This window comes from Myripristis murdjan, chromosome 21 (assembly GCF_902150065.1).
Source record: "Myripristis murdjan chromosome 21, fMyrMur1.1, whole genome shotgun sequence".
NCBI lineage: Eukaryota > Metazoa > Chordata > Actinopteri > Holocentriformes > Holocentridae > Myripristis > Myripristis murdjan.
Window position 1 is genome coordinate 22,362,969 of NC_044000.1, and position 16,579 is coordinate 22,379,547.

The window sequence follows — 16,579 nt, forward strand, 5'->3', positions numbered from 1 at the left end:
CATGTGCCGGCCCACAGCTCACTTCACCTCCACTCAGCGTCTGAAGGCCTGAGCTGCAGAGTCGGAGATCCAGATGTGGTCACAGCAACAGTATCACCCCTGTAAGGCTCCCACGCCCAAATTATATCCTGTGCATACAGCACTGCACATCTGAGCGCAGCCACATACACACAGACACACAAACACATATGCACACACATGCATGTGCTGTGTATGCTCACACATGCGGGAGAGAGGGCAGGAAGACACGCTCCCACACGCACACACACACACACACACACAGGCACGCACATACACTTACACACACGCGCACACACACACACTCACTCACAAGCACTCACAAATAAAAACAAGAAATCAATGTAACCTGTAATTTTTACAGGGCTGATTTGAGTGTGTGTGACAGGCCAAATCCAATAGCTGCAGCAGGGCTGACAGGCCTGACATGAGTCTTGCCTTGCTGGCCCCTCAATTATGCATGGCCCAATGTTTCTCCGGATCTTAATTGAATCACACTGTCTCAAACTTGTTATTTCTAATTTGTTGCATTTGATTTCTGACATCAGCGCCGCGGTGTCATGAATTATGCAAACAGGAGGACCCTTAATTGTGAGTGTTATTAAAACAAAACTAATTGCAGATGATTAAAATGTGACTGGGAAGCAGGATGTTGGGGGCTTCACCCTGACATGGTTTTGCTACTACTGCCAAATAATGATTAGGTCTCATGGCTGTCTAGGCTGTTGTTGTTTTGTGGTTATGGCCGTAACCTTGGGTGGAACATGTCGCACAGTTTAATGGAGGGACATGATGTAGTCTGTTGGTGGACTGCACGTTGTGTAGAGGGATCTGTGGTGATACAATGCCCCATGATGACACACACTACACATGCTCATCCAACAGCACACATGCACATGTGGGAATGTACGAGCACACACAATTGCACACATGTCTGTGCAATGGAGTTAAGAGGATTTGGTATAATTCATCGTCTCAGGTGAATCATAGAACTTATCTCTCTTTTATTGATCATCTCAAGTGCATTTTGATCAGCTCGTCTTCCAGAGATTGTTTGACTCTCCCCCAAATACATTGAAAATTACTTTCAATATGGCTCTCTTTGAGGTTGATATTATGCAGACTTTAGCCAGATTATGAGAACATCTTGGAATTCATTCTGTTTAAGGATGCTGTCAGACAAAAGTAATAAGGCTTTTTGATTAGATACATGAAACTGCAAAGAACAGAGCCACATAAAAGTCAAAAAGTCAATAGATAAAGTGGCTGCATATGCCCCTGCAAAGTCCCCTTATGATTACCAGATAAAACGAAGGCTTTCAGAAGAATTCCAAATGGTTTGATACCTTTTTTGGGGGGGGTGATTAGTAGCCCTTCTGTGCTTTGCTGCAAAATGTTCTCACTCTTTTAGCCCCAATTTATGCAACAGTGAGCAGTTTAGCAAAACATGATTACAAAATACAATACTGTGTAAAATAATTGTGCAATTATTCCAATAAAGTCAAAAACATGCATATGTAAGGTTGTAAGTGGTAAAATGAACCGTCCTGCTCTACTCATAAGAGATTTAACAATTGAATTGTGCCTGCAGGGCAATAGCTCAGCACCTGACTGTAAGGTAGGGATCCTCACGGCTGTGCTCCATACGGGACGTTGGAGATGTCTGGAAGTCATTTCCACATGTGAGGGGGGTGGGAGGGAGGGCACGCTTTAGTTTCATGAATGTTCAATCAATTCAATAGGACAGCTTAACTTTCTCTTTCCCTCTCAGAGCACATTTATAGGCCCACAGGCGTTCACAGGCTGCATTCAAAGGCTGTGTGTGCTTCATACAAAAGCAGGGTAATTTCACCTTTGGGGGGCAACAGCTGAAATCCATAGTAAAAAAGGAAACAAAGCTAGTCAAGAGGTGTTTTTTTTCCTGCTAGCTGAAAAAGGGTTTGATCAATTTGATGAAGATATTGTTAGGAGTGCTGTGTAATCAAAGGTTTGATATATGTGTCTCTATTGTATAAATATAACTGATTGATTGAGCTCACCTCACATTTTAATCTAATTTCTTGCTTGTCAGTGCAGGCCATCATGATCGTATGTGGCTAAAATGTAGGCTTGCCTGACAGTGGCCATTCATAGCCATGCTCTGCTCAAAACAGTTTCCTTTTTCATTACAAAACTAAAGATTCAGCTCTGATAGCTTGCATTAGGAGTGCACCAGTGTTAGCCACAGTCGAGATGACACAGCAACAGATTCAAACTAATGCTATTGAGCATCGAACATTTGGCAAAATGCTCTGCCCCTAGCTAACACAATCATCTATAACCAGGCTAGGTCCAGGAGATGAGGCAGGGAATATATACGTTTCCTTGAACTCCTAAACCCTACCTGTCAGATGCCTGTGTCTCAGCCAAGACCTAAAAAACCTTTAGTCTCATTAGTATGCATGCTAAGGAGTGGGTGACGTGACCTGCCAATTCAAAAAGTCTATCTTTGCATAAAAGTCTATGTCAATAATGTGCCTTGCTGGTTTGGCTCTGTCTATATGATAAAGTAGCTTAGTATATTTTGCCCGTGTCTCCAGGATGGCTGCAGAGCCTTGTCTGTGGAGATGACAATTAGAGTCACTTTCCACCCAGGTTAGGCCAGACAGGCCCTGTCAGCCACAGGGAGAAGAGAATGGAGGGAGACAGAGAGTAATCTGTGTACCACTCTGATTCTGCTTCACCTCATGATCCTGGCACTGACCATAAGGGGAGGGGAGGAGAAGGAGGAGGAGAGGAGGGAAGAGGAGAGGAAAGTAGAGAAAATAGAGGCAAATATACCTCTGCAGTTATACACCTCTATTTCTAGTTTTAAAATAGGAATGAGCTGTCAGTGAGTCATTCTTGTTTTTTTCAGTTACCATGTTTCTCATATTGGCTTTCATGGACTCTCAATACTCTCCAACCAATAAAAGTGCCAAAGGAATCATCTCTGAGATTGTAAAGACACATAATATATGATACAATGGGAAATGATCTGGCTTAGTGTGTATGAAGCGCACTAAGCACGCTCTGAACCACACTGTGTAAATTAAACATCGAACGAGTATAAGAGGTTCTCTGTGTTTTATAGCCCTGCAGTCCAGCCAAGCAACCATTACAGTTGATGTGCAAGAGACATGGCAATGATCTTAGATCAGCTTTCGAATCTGACTCACATTCAGCCCCAATGTCTTCTTAACAAATTTAAAGTAGAGCAGGCTGTCAAACGTTTTGGCACAGCAGTGCAACTGTCAGGTTGGAGTGTGTAGAGATGTGCTGCATGCCTCTGTGTTGCAACTTTCCTCAGAGAGGATTAATAATTTACACAGGATTACTCTAAAATTCCACCATTAACTGCAAACCTGTGAAACGTTGATTTGTTGAACTGTCATAATAGCACATCACTCAAAGTAAACAATCATCTCCTAACTGAGAGCTGGAAATAGATGTCTCTTTCTCAGAGAGAGACGGAGGAGGAGGGGAGGTTTTCATTCCTTTCTCGTGGTTTCCCATCGAGTGGCTCTCTCCTGGCTATGAGAAAGAGAGAGAAAGTGAGAGACAGAGAGAGAGAGAGACAGAGAGAGAGAGAGAGTGTGAGAGAGAGAGAGAGAGAGAGAGAGAGAGAGAGAGAGAGAAAGAAAGAGAGAGCTGTAATTGCTGTCAGTCTCTCCTGAGCACAGCCTTAAAGGCAGCTGCTGCTTCACAGCTGAGGAGTGAAAGGAGTTTGGGCTGTGTGGCTTCCCCTCCAGGCCTCTGGAGGATTTGGTGAGTTCTCTCCCCCTTCTTGTTTACCTCTCATTGTCAACACAGCACAGTTTTTGGGGTGCGGGGGAATCAGAGGGCTAAGAGCCTATCACATTCAGAAATATAGACACAGGTAATTGAAAAGATTATCCTCAACATGCCAGCTGTGATTTGGAGGGTTTTCAAGTGGTGAAAGTTTCCCTCCAAAATAATGCGCACAAATATCAAAACACAAAAGGCCTTCTGAGAAACATCAATACGCGGATTCTGACATTTTTGTGTTTACTCCAGATGCCTTGTCAACCACTTTGGCAGAGATATATTCATCCAAGCTCCATTACTGTTCCATAAAGCTGCTACTAACCTGACAGACTGTATCATCATTCATATGTGCATTCACAATATGCCCCATATACAGGGGTTTAGCTGCCCTGGCGCTGCAAGCATGCAGAGGGCAGTTATGCCACGAGGTGAACACATGCACAGCAGTAGGTGTATTGTGTGTTTCTCTGGAAATAACACTGTTTACATAAATAATGCCCGAGTGCATAATACACACCTATGCACACATAAATACATATATTTAAGACTGCGAAATGATAAAGTGCACATTCTCATTCTCTCATACCTGCTGGCTGTCATGTGCTTAATCCCTCCTTATTGGCAAACATTAGAATTCACTTTGAGTGTCGCCCACAGAGGTCAAATCCCCTCTTAGGGTGCAAAGCTGCAGGAAATTGCCTGCATTAGGGAGATGTATTGGTGTGAAAAGATCCCATGACATGATGCTGAGCGGGTCAGCTCAATGCCGTTGGTCTTCTCTCTCTCTCTCCCTCTCCCTCTCTCTCTCTCATACTGTTTCTCTCTCTCTCAGAAAGAGAAAAAGAGCAGTAATAAGACTAGTTAATTAGTCTACATACACTCAACTAGTATTTATTTTTGGTACATTTGCTTTGTATCAGATAGGACTCTTTTTTGTCTCAGAACAGTCTAAATTCTTTGATGCATAGTTTCAACAAGGTGCTGGAAATGCTCCAGAGGGATTTTGCTTAATGCTGACCTGATAGCATCACACAGGTCCTGCAGATTTTTCCCAGATATTCATGTAGAAATTGTGTTCCTGTTGCACTTCATGCCAAAGGTGCACTTTTGGTTGAGCTCTGGAGACTGAACTAAAGTCACTGTCATGGTCCCGGTGCCACCTTGATATGATGGACATGGTCAACAACAATTTAATGGTAAAAAAAAAAAAAAAAAAAAAAAAAAAAAAAGGGGGGGGGGGGGGGGTTCAAATGGTGCCCCATTAATACTTAAGTGACTAAAATATATGCAAATAAAACACTCCCCACACCACCACCCTGTACCATTGAAGGCAAGGAGGATGAGCTAGGATGGATTCATGTTGTTTACACCAAAGACATGCCAGTATACAGACACCAGGATTCATGCGAGCAGACAATGTGTTTCCACACTTCAAGTGTCCAGTTTTGGTGATTGCTTGCCAATTGTGGCTTCATCTTCTTGTTCTTGGCTAACAGGAGCAGAATCCGTGGTCTTCTGCTGCCTTGGCCGCTCCGCAATTCAAGGCCTGACAAGTTGTGTGACCTGAGGTGCCCTTCTGTTTGCAGCTGTTGTGCAAACCTGTTATTTGCATGTTAGTTGCTGCTATTTACTGTTATTGCATGCAACCCGTATGCTGGCTTAAACCATTCTTCCCATTGTTCTACCTCTTTCATCAACCAAGCATTTTCACCAACAACATGGTTCAATTTTTTTTTTTTTTTTTTTTTTTTTTTTTTGTTCCACACACCTTTCTCCGTAAACTCTTGTGCATGGAAATCCCTGGAGGTCGGCCATCTCTGAGCAGCTTGAGCTGATGCTTCTGGCACCAACAATCAAACCACATTTAAGGTCGCTTAGATCAAGAGACTTGCCCTTTATAAAATTTAGACTGCTTTATACTTATGCTTTATTTATACGTGGATTGCTCCATGTGTTTTGAAGAGCAAGAACAAGGGTATGAGGCAATAACAGCCCACGATAACAGCCAGTATGCTATGGCATATGCCACAAAGTAAACTAATGTGAGGTTGAAATTATGCACTTAGAAGAGCAGAGCTGGAAAACAGATGTGTATTAATTGCAAAGTAATAAAAGTGCCCATTTTCTGGCATAATGCAATATTTCTTTATACCACAAAACAAACTGCAATATCTGACATGGTGGCACACAATGTAAAATGCAGTGTGGAGGCTGCTAGAATGTGATTGGCATGAGTCTTGTTTGTTTATGGTAATTAAACCTCTCTCTGAAAATTAAAGTGGTGATAGATTGATATTGAAATACAATTTACACCACCTTTAATTAAGGTGCAAATATATATCTGTCACTGCCTGAACTGAATACTTTTCAATATTCACGCGAGAATATTTATCATGCCTAGGCTACATTTTGCAGTCATTAATGTAAGTAAACACACAACGTCATTTTGGCTTTTAAGATGTGACAATACAAAGAAACGCATGAGTTTAGCAGAAACTAATATGCTGGAAGCACTGATCCCAAACGACATACTATTGCAAGATACACTCTTTTTACTTTTCACAAGGGAACAGGAGAGAAGAAACAATTCCATGAAATTTGGTCTCTTTCTGACAATGAGTTTGCCCTATGTGCTCTGAAGCCCATCTACAGGTGTGATGCAAAGATGATGCTGTTTGACAGGGCTGTGTAACTCTTCCCTCATTCTGGATGAGGGCGGCTGGCCCTGGTGTGTGTGCTGTTTGCATTTGGCTTTTGATGTCGGCTGGACCATGCATCATTCTGCTAAGCTCAATATTCACCCTGCCATGTGCTGACTTCATTCAAAGCCCTCTAAGCAGTTACAATAGCAGCACTGTGAAGTAGAATGTATGGGGATATTTGTCTGGTGATGCAAAATTAAAGTAGCCTGGTTTAAAGTAAGGAACCAATATGTCAACTTGTCTTTAAGTTTGAAGTTGCATTTACAGTAGGTTTGTTTTGTGAATAATTCTGCACATGTGGGACAATACTGCTGAACGTCAGTGGTTTTTGAATATATTGTGGCAGACTATTCCTTTTTTCATTGTACCGAAAAACATATGGTTTCAATCTGCTTGCAAAACAAACCCATCAGATGCAGTGCTCTGGTTAATCTAAAATTATTTCAAAATTGTGAACTTTTCTAAACAGGTCAAAATAAAGACTTTTACTATGCCTGGGAATTCCACAACCACCAACCCTAAAAAAAAAATTTTTGAACTATCTACAGAAAAAAAAAAAAAAAAACTCATACCCTTAGATTTTAATCAACACGTTAGAATTACTTTTGAAAGTTAATGAGTTTTTAAGTAGCCTCTGGGACTCTCTCGTCAATAAACTACAAACTCATTTTATTTTCTCTTTCAAATTCCCATAAAGAGCACTTCCCCAGCAATGCCGCACAGCTTTACTTTGAAATGCCTTCACTTTGATAAGAAATGAGTTAGTGCTTCAGAGAACGGCGCTCTGTTAGCAGGATATGATGGGCTCCTCTCCTTCTGTCTGATACATATTCTAATTGCTGAGTGCTGACCCCTACTTCCACTGATGAGCAGCCGGAGAGATTTTGACCTTGTGGTGTGTGTGAATCGATGGGAAGTTGATAAAGCCAAGTTCATTGCTGCCTAACATAAAACAAAGCTGATTTGTTTACCTAGCTAAGCCCGCGCGTGTCAGTCCCATTACGGGATGATTTATAGACCAGCACCCAATGAAATTGTTTAAAGCAGATTAGGTAGAGCCAACGATCACCACTAATATGACAAGCTGATACGCTGTGACAGGTAACCAAGCAAACAAGTTCCTGAAATTCAGATTGAATTAGAATCCTAATAATCCTACAGGGACCAGCAGATTTAATCAGGAGAGGAGAGGAGGAAGAGGGAAGAGAGGAAGGAAGGAGGCAGGAGGGTAGAACAGGAGAAAGAGAAAAGGGGTGAATGAAGGATGCTGCTTCTGTATAGCCAAATGGGGGAACACCACCTCTTGTGTGATTTAGTTGTCAGGAGACATCATTCGGATTGTGTGTGAGAGACAGAGAGAGAGAAAGAAAGAGAGAGAGAGAGAATGAAAGAGTGTTGTCGCTATCCTGGTACATAGCCAACAATTTCATTGCTATTTTCATGAAAGATATTATGTATTTTTCCGATAGCCTGACAAATTACTCGACATCAAAAATATAAGTACATATATATACATATTGCATATTGTGTGTTTGAGTGTGGGTTTCAGGAATTAATTCAGTTAAAAATTGTATTATCATATCAAATATCCCAAGAGAAAATATTTGTTTTTAGCGTTATACAATATGCATGTGGTGTATTGTGTTACATATGAATGTGGTGCCACAAATAGAAATATTAATGTAATTTAATGTGCAAAGACTCTACCAAAGGATACAGGGAGCAAATGTCCTTCTCAGAATGATAAAAGACTCCCTTAATGGTATGGATATTGTGTTCCAATAAAATCTTGTTTAAGGTCAGAGTACAACTGGAGCATCAAGTATTTAAAACTCGAAAAGTAATCAGAGGATGTAGTTTAAACCCTACTAATATCTCTGAGAGTTTCTACATATTCATCATTTGTCTGTTTGAAACCCCCCCCCACCACCACCACCACCACCACGCCCCAGACGCATTGTCCTGTTTATTTGAAAATAATGAGAACAAAATGAGGAATAATACTTCTTTTCCTGGACACATTAAACTGATTGTATCCAAATTATGATATTAATGTTTAACTAAGGTGTATTGTTTGGACATTTGAATATGCATGATAATCATTACATTTCAGGGGCAGGAAATCAACATTTCCATGGCCTTGCTGCGCATGCATTATGCATCTTTAATATATCTGGTTCTCACGGAACACAATTAAAAACTTTTGATAGATATTGTTCTCTCAGTCGCATATTGGTCAACACGATATAACCATATTAATCTGCTACATTTGTGCAAACAGGGATGAATTTGTGTATTTTACCGCATAAATACACATAAATGAGCAAGTTGTTGTAGAGCATGAGCAGGAGAAGGGAGAGAAATACGGTTTACGTCGAGTGTGGATAAACCTATAAAGCTCAAATACACTGAAAACAGTTTTCATTATATCACAAAATCTTGACAGACGGAGACAAATGGTGTTGACGTAAAGCTTGAATTCTCTGGCAGCATGCAAGTCTCCTGAGTTTAATCTCTCTGGAACACTGAAAGAACACATTTCCTTTGCATGCACATATCACAGAGGTAAATTGTTATCAAAACTTCCCCTTTAGTTGTCTCTCTTTGCATATCACTCCCATATACAGTTGATTAAACTTACTCCCATAAACTCTGGCTTTCTTTTTTTTTTTTTTTTTTCCCAGTGATGAAGGGATAAGGGGGGGTGGGATGTGAGGAAGACAGAGAAGTTTCAGATGGGGACCTAATTAGGGAGCGCACAGCCCGGCTCGCTCCCCAGTCCTAATGAGGGGTTTGTTACGGTGCGGACGAGCGGCGCGTGTCACGGCGGGCCGAAGGGGAAGAGTTAGAGCATGGCGCGGCCGACAAGCAGATCCCCTGCGCAGTGTGATTCTACACCTGCAAATCCCCAACACATTGAAACCAGGCCTCGTTTGATGTGCTATTCTTTTCATGTTGAGACACGGGAGGGACCGAGGAGCAGGGACCTAGTTGAAAAGAGGCAGGGGGGCTAGGGAGGAGTGCTGGGGTCTATTAGACGTTTTAATAATGTTAATTAATGAATAATAGGGTTTGTAATGAGCTACCGGCTGCATTTTATTCATGTGATTATCTCACCCTCTCTCTAATTCTCTCTACGAGCTCTGTCAGGGGAAGGGTGCCGAACTACGGCTGCAATCAAGTCAGACACAAATAGGCACACATAGACTAGGTCCTCGTGCTTGTACTTGCAATCAAACACACACACACACACACACACACACACACGTATAGCTGCATGTGCAAAAGTGTGACTGCTGGCATGCCAAATCGTCCGCAAATCCAAACCTCATTCCTGGCAAGTCACACAGCAAAAGATGGCTTTCCCAGAGAGGTTTTGTGTTTTTGGTGAATGGGACGCATCAGGAGACAGAGCGGTGCGTTGGTCAACCTGTGTTCTGAGCCCCAGAGGGACCCAGCGGGCCCCCAGTGACTTACGGACCTCCTCCACGGGAAATGAGCCCATTATCAGTGACCAATTAGGCCGAGGGGGTGATTTACGCACACTGGCGCACACGTGCGTGCGGGTTTGGCGCACGCACACAGATGCACACACACTTGCACATACATGCGCATACAGGCGCGCGCACAGATGATTTATACGAGTTAAACAGGTGGGTCTGTCTTTTTCACCATTATCTCTCTTCCCTGTGGAGTGAGAGTTCTCCAAGTGCACACTGAGAGAGGCAGCTCTGTCCTGGTGAACATGTGGACCTCATTCTCCTTCTTTCTCTCTCTCTCTCTCTCCCTCTCTCTCTCTCTCTCTCTCTCTCTCATCTTTAATCCTTCCTTTCTCCTCTTGGCTGTCATCTGCTCTTTCCCTCAGTGGATGCAGCTGAAGAGGCGTCAGGCAACCACTAGTGGGCCCTGTGCTCTGAAGAGAATTAGTAAGACCTCACTCTGCCATGGGCAACCCCAAAACCAGCAGCACCTCCACCTGCCCCTCACTCCTTAGTCACTCTTTCTTGTTCTCTTTCTCTCTCTCTCTCTCTCTCTCTCTCTCTCTTTCTCTCTCTCTCTCTCCCGCTCTCACACACACAAACACACATGCACACTTTCATACAGCAAGAGGGCTGTTTGTCAGATATAATTCAATCAAAACACAGCAGACAATACAGCCAACCGCTAATTTCTGTCTTTTAAATTCATTGTATATTAATGTTTAACTAAGATGTATTATTTGGAAAATCGACACAATATCTGGTACAAGTGAAAACTTTTGACAGGTGTTTTGATTGATATCTAAGCTGAATATTGGTCAGATTAATATAACCATGTCAATCTACTTAACAGACACTGACAAATAGTGTTGACATGGCGCTTGATTTCTCTCACAGCATGCAATGGACTGAATCACTGCTGCCGGTTCACTTGTTCACTCATTTGTGCACAATAGTAGTGAAGAACAACTCAACAAAACCAGACTGATAGGATGAGATGTGCAGCAAAAAAGGCAAAAATAAATAAATAAATAAATAAAATAAAAAATAAAAAATAAACTTCAGAAATCAGGCAAAAGTGTGCAATTACTGTGTGTAAGAGAAAATGTTCCGAATTGTTACCACCCCTATAAAACTTAATATTAAAAAAACCTTGCGCTCATGCACTCACAGTGGCACAAACACACACGAATAAACTGACGCAAAAGCACTGGCAAACATAGAAAATGCACAGACAAACCCACACAAGTACACACACAATCACACACACACTCACACCTGCTGCACCTGACACCTTCTTGGCCAGCCCAATTCCGAGCCATTTCCTCCCCATCTCCCCTCACTCTCTATTGATTTTCAAATCAATAGCAGCTTTAGCAGAGCCGTCTGTTTTAAAATTGTGTGCTACAGAGAACCCCCTTTTTCGACCGCGTGCTTAGAAGTTCACACCACAACTGGCTCCATCTCCACCCCTCATTAAAAGCCGGTTATCTAATGAAAAAGTCGAGCAACGTTTTCTGCTATGACTAAGAGACGAGGGATCAGCGGTGAGCTAAAACCAATCACACAGCTATTCCTTCAGAAGAGGAGCTGAAAGATTCCCAAAGCTGCCTCCATCTGCTTGCTCCATCACTGTAATGAAGTTATCAGTGGGCGTTGGACTTGTATAAACCCCATCCAGGTCTGTAAAGATTCTCATTAAGCCTATCCTCATTGTCAGCCAGAACACAAAAGTCAGCGAACACTGCGCCCCTCCTTCCTCCCCCCGCTGCTCCTTTCCTCTCTCCTCTTTCTGGGAGCGACAGAACAAAAGGCTGCTCAGGTCCCAATCAGTGCCTCATGAAGGGGATCCCACTCAAGTCTTAATCAGTGCTCTGCTTAATAGAGCAACACTTCCCAAATATTATTAACCTCATCTGTCTGCATTAGGCCCTAATGGCCTCCCTCTCTGTGTATTGTCTTTGCAGCAGCTGGTAATGTACATATATATTAATCCACTCTCTCCTCTCCTCCGCCGAGAGATTGTACGGCGCTCTCAGAACAAACGGTGCCCTTCAGAGAGCGAGGCGGACACAGGTTAGGAAGCCACTAATTAAATGTCAGACTTGACAGATTAAAATTATGAAATTTAAAATCTGCAAGTGGCTCTTTGTCATTGTCAAATTAAGGGGTGCAGTGTGTGATGAAGGGGAAGGGGACGGCGAGCTCTAATGGATTGAAAGGGAATGTGCTTTAGCAGCAAGCGGCTCTGAGTGAATAAAGATTTGCTGCTCCTGCCTAAGTTAGCATGGCTGCATGTTCAATTCTTCCATATTCCCCCTAGTCTGGAGGTTGAGAGGTCGCTCCAGTGCTGCCGAGCCCATCCTGACCACTCCATTTAGATATTTCATTCCTCTGGCAACACAAATACCTGGCCACGAAACCAACACTGCAGGAAAGCTATTCCACCTTTGGCTTCCCTTATCTCTGTGTTACACAGAATGTATGGAGATGTCAGCTGTAATTGATGTCTCCTTCGCGGTGCATTATATCAGCCGGTGTTGTGATGAAATAGCCAAGTGGAACAGGATATTTTGAAAAGGTGCTAGAATGTGAGTTCAAGCACACACTGCAAAAACGTCCATCTTAACAGCTCATTTTAGTCTCATATTCAGTGTTAAAAACTTGTTTTTCATAAATCAAAATAAAAAAAATTCTCCCAGTAGGATGAGATATTCCCACTTTCTGACTCAATTTCACTTGTTTCATGATTTTTTTCCGCTCTTTGTCTTCCATAACCCCCTTAGTCAGGAGTTTGAGTGTAAAAATGTTGAGAAAAGGCAAATGAGCCGAGCAGTATCAAGAAGGGGACACTTGCTTCAAGAAAAATTCATGAAACACGTTGGTTAGCATTGGAAACAAGTGAGATTATGTCATCACACTGGCAGATTTTTTCACTTGTTTTAAGAAAAACAGGATTTTAACACTGAATATAAAAGTAAACAGATTTTTTTTACAGTGCAGTGTTGATTAAGGACAATTTCTCTCACAGTAAAAACACTGACATCTACACACATTTAGCATCCACAAACATTAGCCATCTTTGCCTGAAATGTCTTTTCACATGTATTAGTTTTGCAGATGTCAGTCACTAAAGCAATACTATAATAGTTTGCCATTTTAAACTGGTTGTAGACATCCCTCAGCTTGTTTCAGGCACCGTGGCACCACACTGAGAGTTAGCTGCCAGATAAAACCACAGCAGGTTCAACAGGAACCAGGGCTGGGCAATTAATCAAATTTTATTTTTTTCCAAGTATGATTTCGATTTCTGATGATTATTAAAACAAGACGATCGAGATGTTGCATGTTGATTATTGGGCAGCATTCCATTTTGAAATGATGTTCTTGTTTTGTGTCGTGTTGCCAATCCAGCCCTTTCACTCTCAGCCAGGCTGTGGCTTGTTTATATTTAGAGTTCAAGGAGATCCACTGTTAAAAAGACATTTTTTTTCAAAGTTCAATAAATGTGTGATGTTTCCCAAGTCAGTGAATATTTGTGTTAAATCATTGTGATTATGATTTTTGCCGTAATCGAGCAGCCCCTCTCTCTCCAATGTATCCATTATCCTTTAAAATTCCTAACCTTAGCTGCAACCGATTCTCCAGCAGAGAGTTTACTTTTTAGTAAATACAAAGAGGAATATGTACTGTATGGAAAGTTCTGTAATCCCTGTGTCTTGTGGTGTTTGGTAATTTATTTCTTTTGGCTTGTCTGTTTCAACTCTACCAGAAGTGAAGCCAAAGGCACGACCAGGCAGGGGAAGTATTGCTAGATACAAAATAAACCAATGCCAAATTAGGCAGCTTTTTATTCTCTCTCTCTCTCTCCCTCTCTCTCTCTCTCTCTCTTCTGGTGTTCAGGGTTCAAAGCATTTTCAGCTTTGACCAGGTCTAAATGCATTTGGCCCTGGCAAGGTTGAGGGCACAGATTGCAATAAAGCTCAGTACGAAGCAGAGGCAGCAAACACTCAACAAGGATCAAAACACCGCCAGGATAAGAAGTGACAAGATCCAATTAAATTTAATTACACAAGCTGTAGTTTCATTTTAACTGACAATTTTAATTAAGGTAGCCACACACACTTAAAGTGAAAAGCAGAGGGCAAATTGTATCAGAGTAACAGTATTAGTGTATGTGGAACCTTGACTAGCTAATTGGGTTTAATTGAATTAGGGCCAAGAGGACTGTAGCAAAGTTCAATAATACAGAGAAACACATCAGAGTCCTGGTTCATTTTCCCTCTCACACTTTGTGTTTCACTTTGTCTTGTTCTCTCTCTACTTTCCTCTATCTGAATATGTGTGTGTGTGTGTGTGTATGTGTGTGTGTGTGTGTGTGTGTGTGCACGCACGCGCACGTGAGTCACTAAATGTAAGCATTCATCAAACTATTACAATGATGAGGTCACCTGCATGACTCATAGCAACATTTTATCTTAAGGTTTTATTGTGTGTGTGTGTGTGTGTGTGTGTGTGCTTTATTGTATTTATCATTGCTTCTTGTCTTTCATTCTCTCCCTCTTTCTTTCATGCTCTCTGCTGGGCTGATGAGTGATTTTTATCTTTTTTTCAACTGCAATACATGGTTTGTACCTCTGGTCACCATGTAAATATTAGCCGCATTTTTAGCCACAATTTAGTCACAATTAAAACTCCAAGATAAAATCAAAGAAAGTTTTGTTTTTTTTCCCCTCCAAATGGTGCACCTGTACTTATGTCATTCACTTAGCATTAGGGCTCTCTATATTAGATGACTCCAATGACTACGACTTGGCCAACAATAACAAACAAACTACACAAGATATCCCTTGCTTTCCCTCTCTGATGATATCTGAGCCCACAAAAAAAGCCCTATTTGTTATTACTAATAGGAGGCTGAAGTAATTCTCTGCAGTTTGCATTTACGGTAAATCAGATGTGATGTGATGCAGCATCAGGGTACTTGGACTTTCTTATAAAAAAGAAAAAAACATCTAATAGTGCAGTATACTCAAGTCTCAAGCCATGGATCATTGGAAAATCAGGTGTTGCGGTGTGTGTGTGTGTGTGTCACTTTGTTGAATGTTTTAGGTGCTTTTCAGTTCAGCTGTTTGAGATTCCCTGGGCCTCGTTGGACTGTATGGGAGAGACGGCGATGCATGAAATTTTGATCAGAATCAGTCGGCATGAAGGCAAACACTGGGGTGGTGGTGGTGGGGGGGGTGGCGACCAGGTTGAAAATTACCAGGATTATTCTTTAATGTCAAACACGATGATAAAAACGATAAATAATAGAAGTCAGCAATATGCCAGAGCAGCTAAATGGCATCAAGGCTTTTCTACATGATCCTACTGAATTACACCCAAATGTGAGATGACACCTTCAGGATAGTGTGTGTTCGAAAGGTTGGTGGTGGTGGGGGCAGAAACAGCAGTTAGCCTAAGGTGCTTCACTTCCACACTCACACTGGCACACACACACACACACACACAAAGAGCGAGACACATACTCCACAGGGATGAGGCTCATCTACCTGCCCTCTGGTGCTATACACAGTTTTCAAAGCACCTGCAGCATTTGTTTTCTCAGACAGTATCTATCAGTGAAAGATGCTGCAGCCTATTTGTCAACTACGTTATGAGTGGGTTTGTTCTCCTGGTTAAGATTTTCCCTGTCATATAGCGCCGTAAAATGAAAAAGGACTCGCGGATGTTGCCGAGTCTATTCTAACGATATGCCTGCCTGCGCCGGTTCATTTATGGATGGGAAATCAGTTGAAGGAGCGTCATGTTGATGCGTGATGCATGAATGTGTGCATGCTTGCATAGGTGTGTGTTTTTGTTAATGGACCTGTTAATTCCTTCACGCCTGTGCCATGCCGCCCTAAGGAGGTGGTGTTGGTGGGTATGTGGGTGGTGGTGGCGTGTGTGTGAGTGTGTGAGCGTGGGTGTTGTTGGGTGGGTTGGGGGGGGGGGGTCAGCCAGGTCAGCCCTGACACCATCTTTAACTGTTATTTACTGTGATTCCACGACAAGACAGATACCAGCTCCTGCGACTCCACTGATGTATGTTAAGCGCGCTCCAAATTACCCGCCTGATGGATCTATTGATGGCCCATTCCAACCTGTCACCTAGTCTCCATCAGCCTCTCAGTTATCCCCCCTACCCTCCTCCTCTTCCACTGCTCCCTCCCTCTCCCCTCCACGCTCCCCCTCGCCCCTCCGTCCCTGTGGGTCTGAATAAGAAATGAGGAAGCAGGCAGATAGAGACCTTTGTAACCCGCCGTGTGCTGCCTGCCACAAGACAATGGCCACCACTGTCGCTGTTGCTGAGCAAAAGTTATAGGCAGGCCTGTGCTGGAGCTGGGACACACACACACGCACACACACACACTCACACACTCTGAGGCATGCATGCATACACAAAGACACACACTCACACTCACATGTGCGCCGGTCCCTGGAGAGACAAGAAGGGCAATGTAGACCATGACCGTGCCTGCTAACAGCCCAGCCTTATCACATCCTGTCATTTATTATTCTCTATACAGG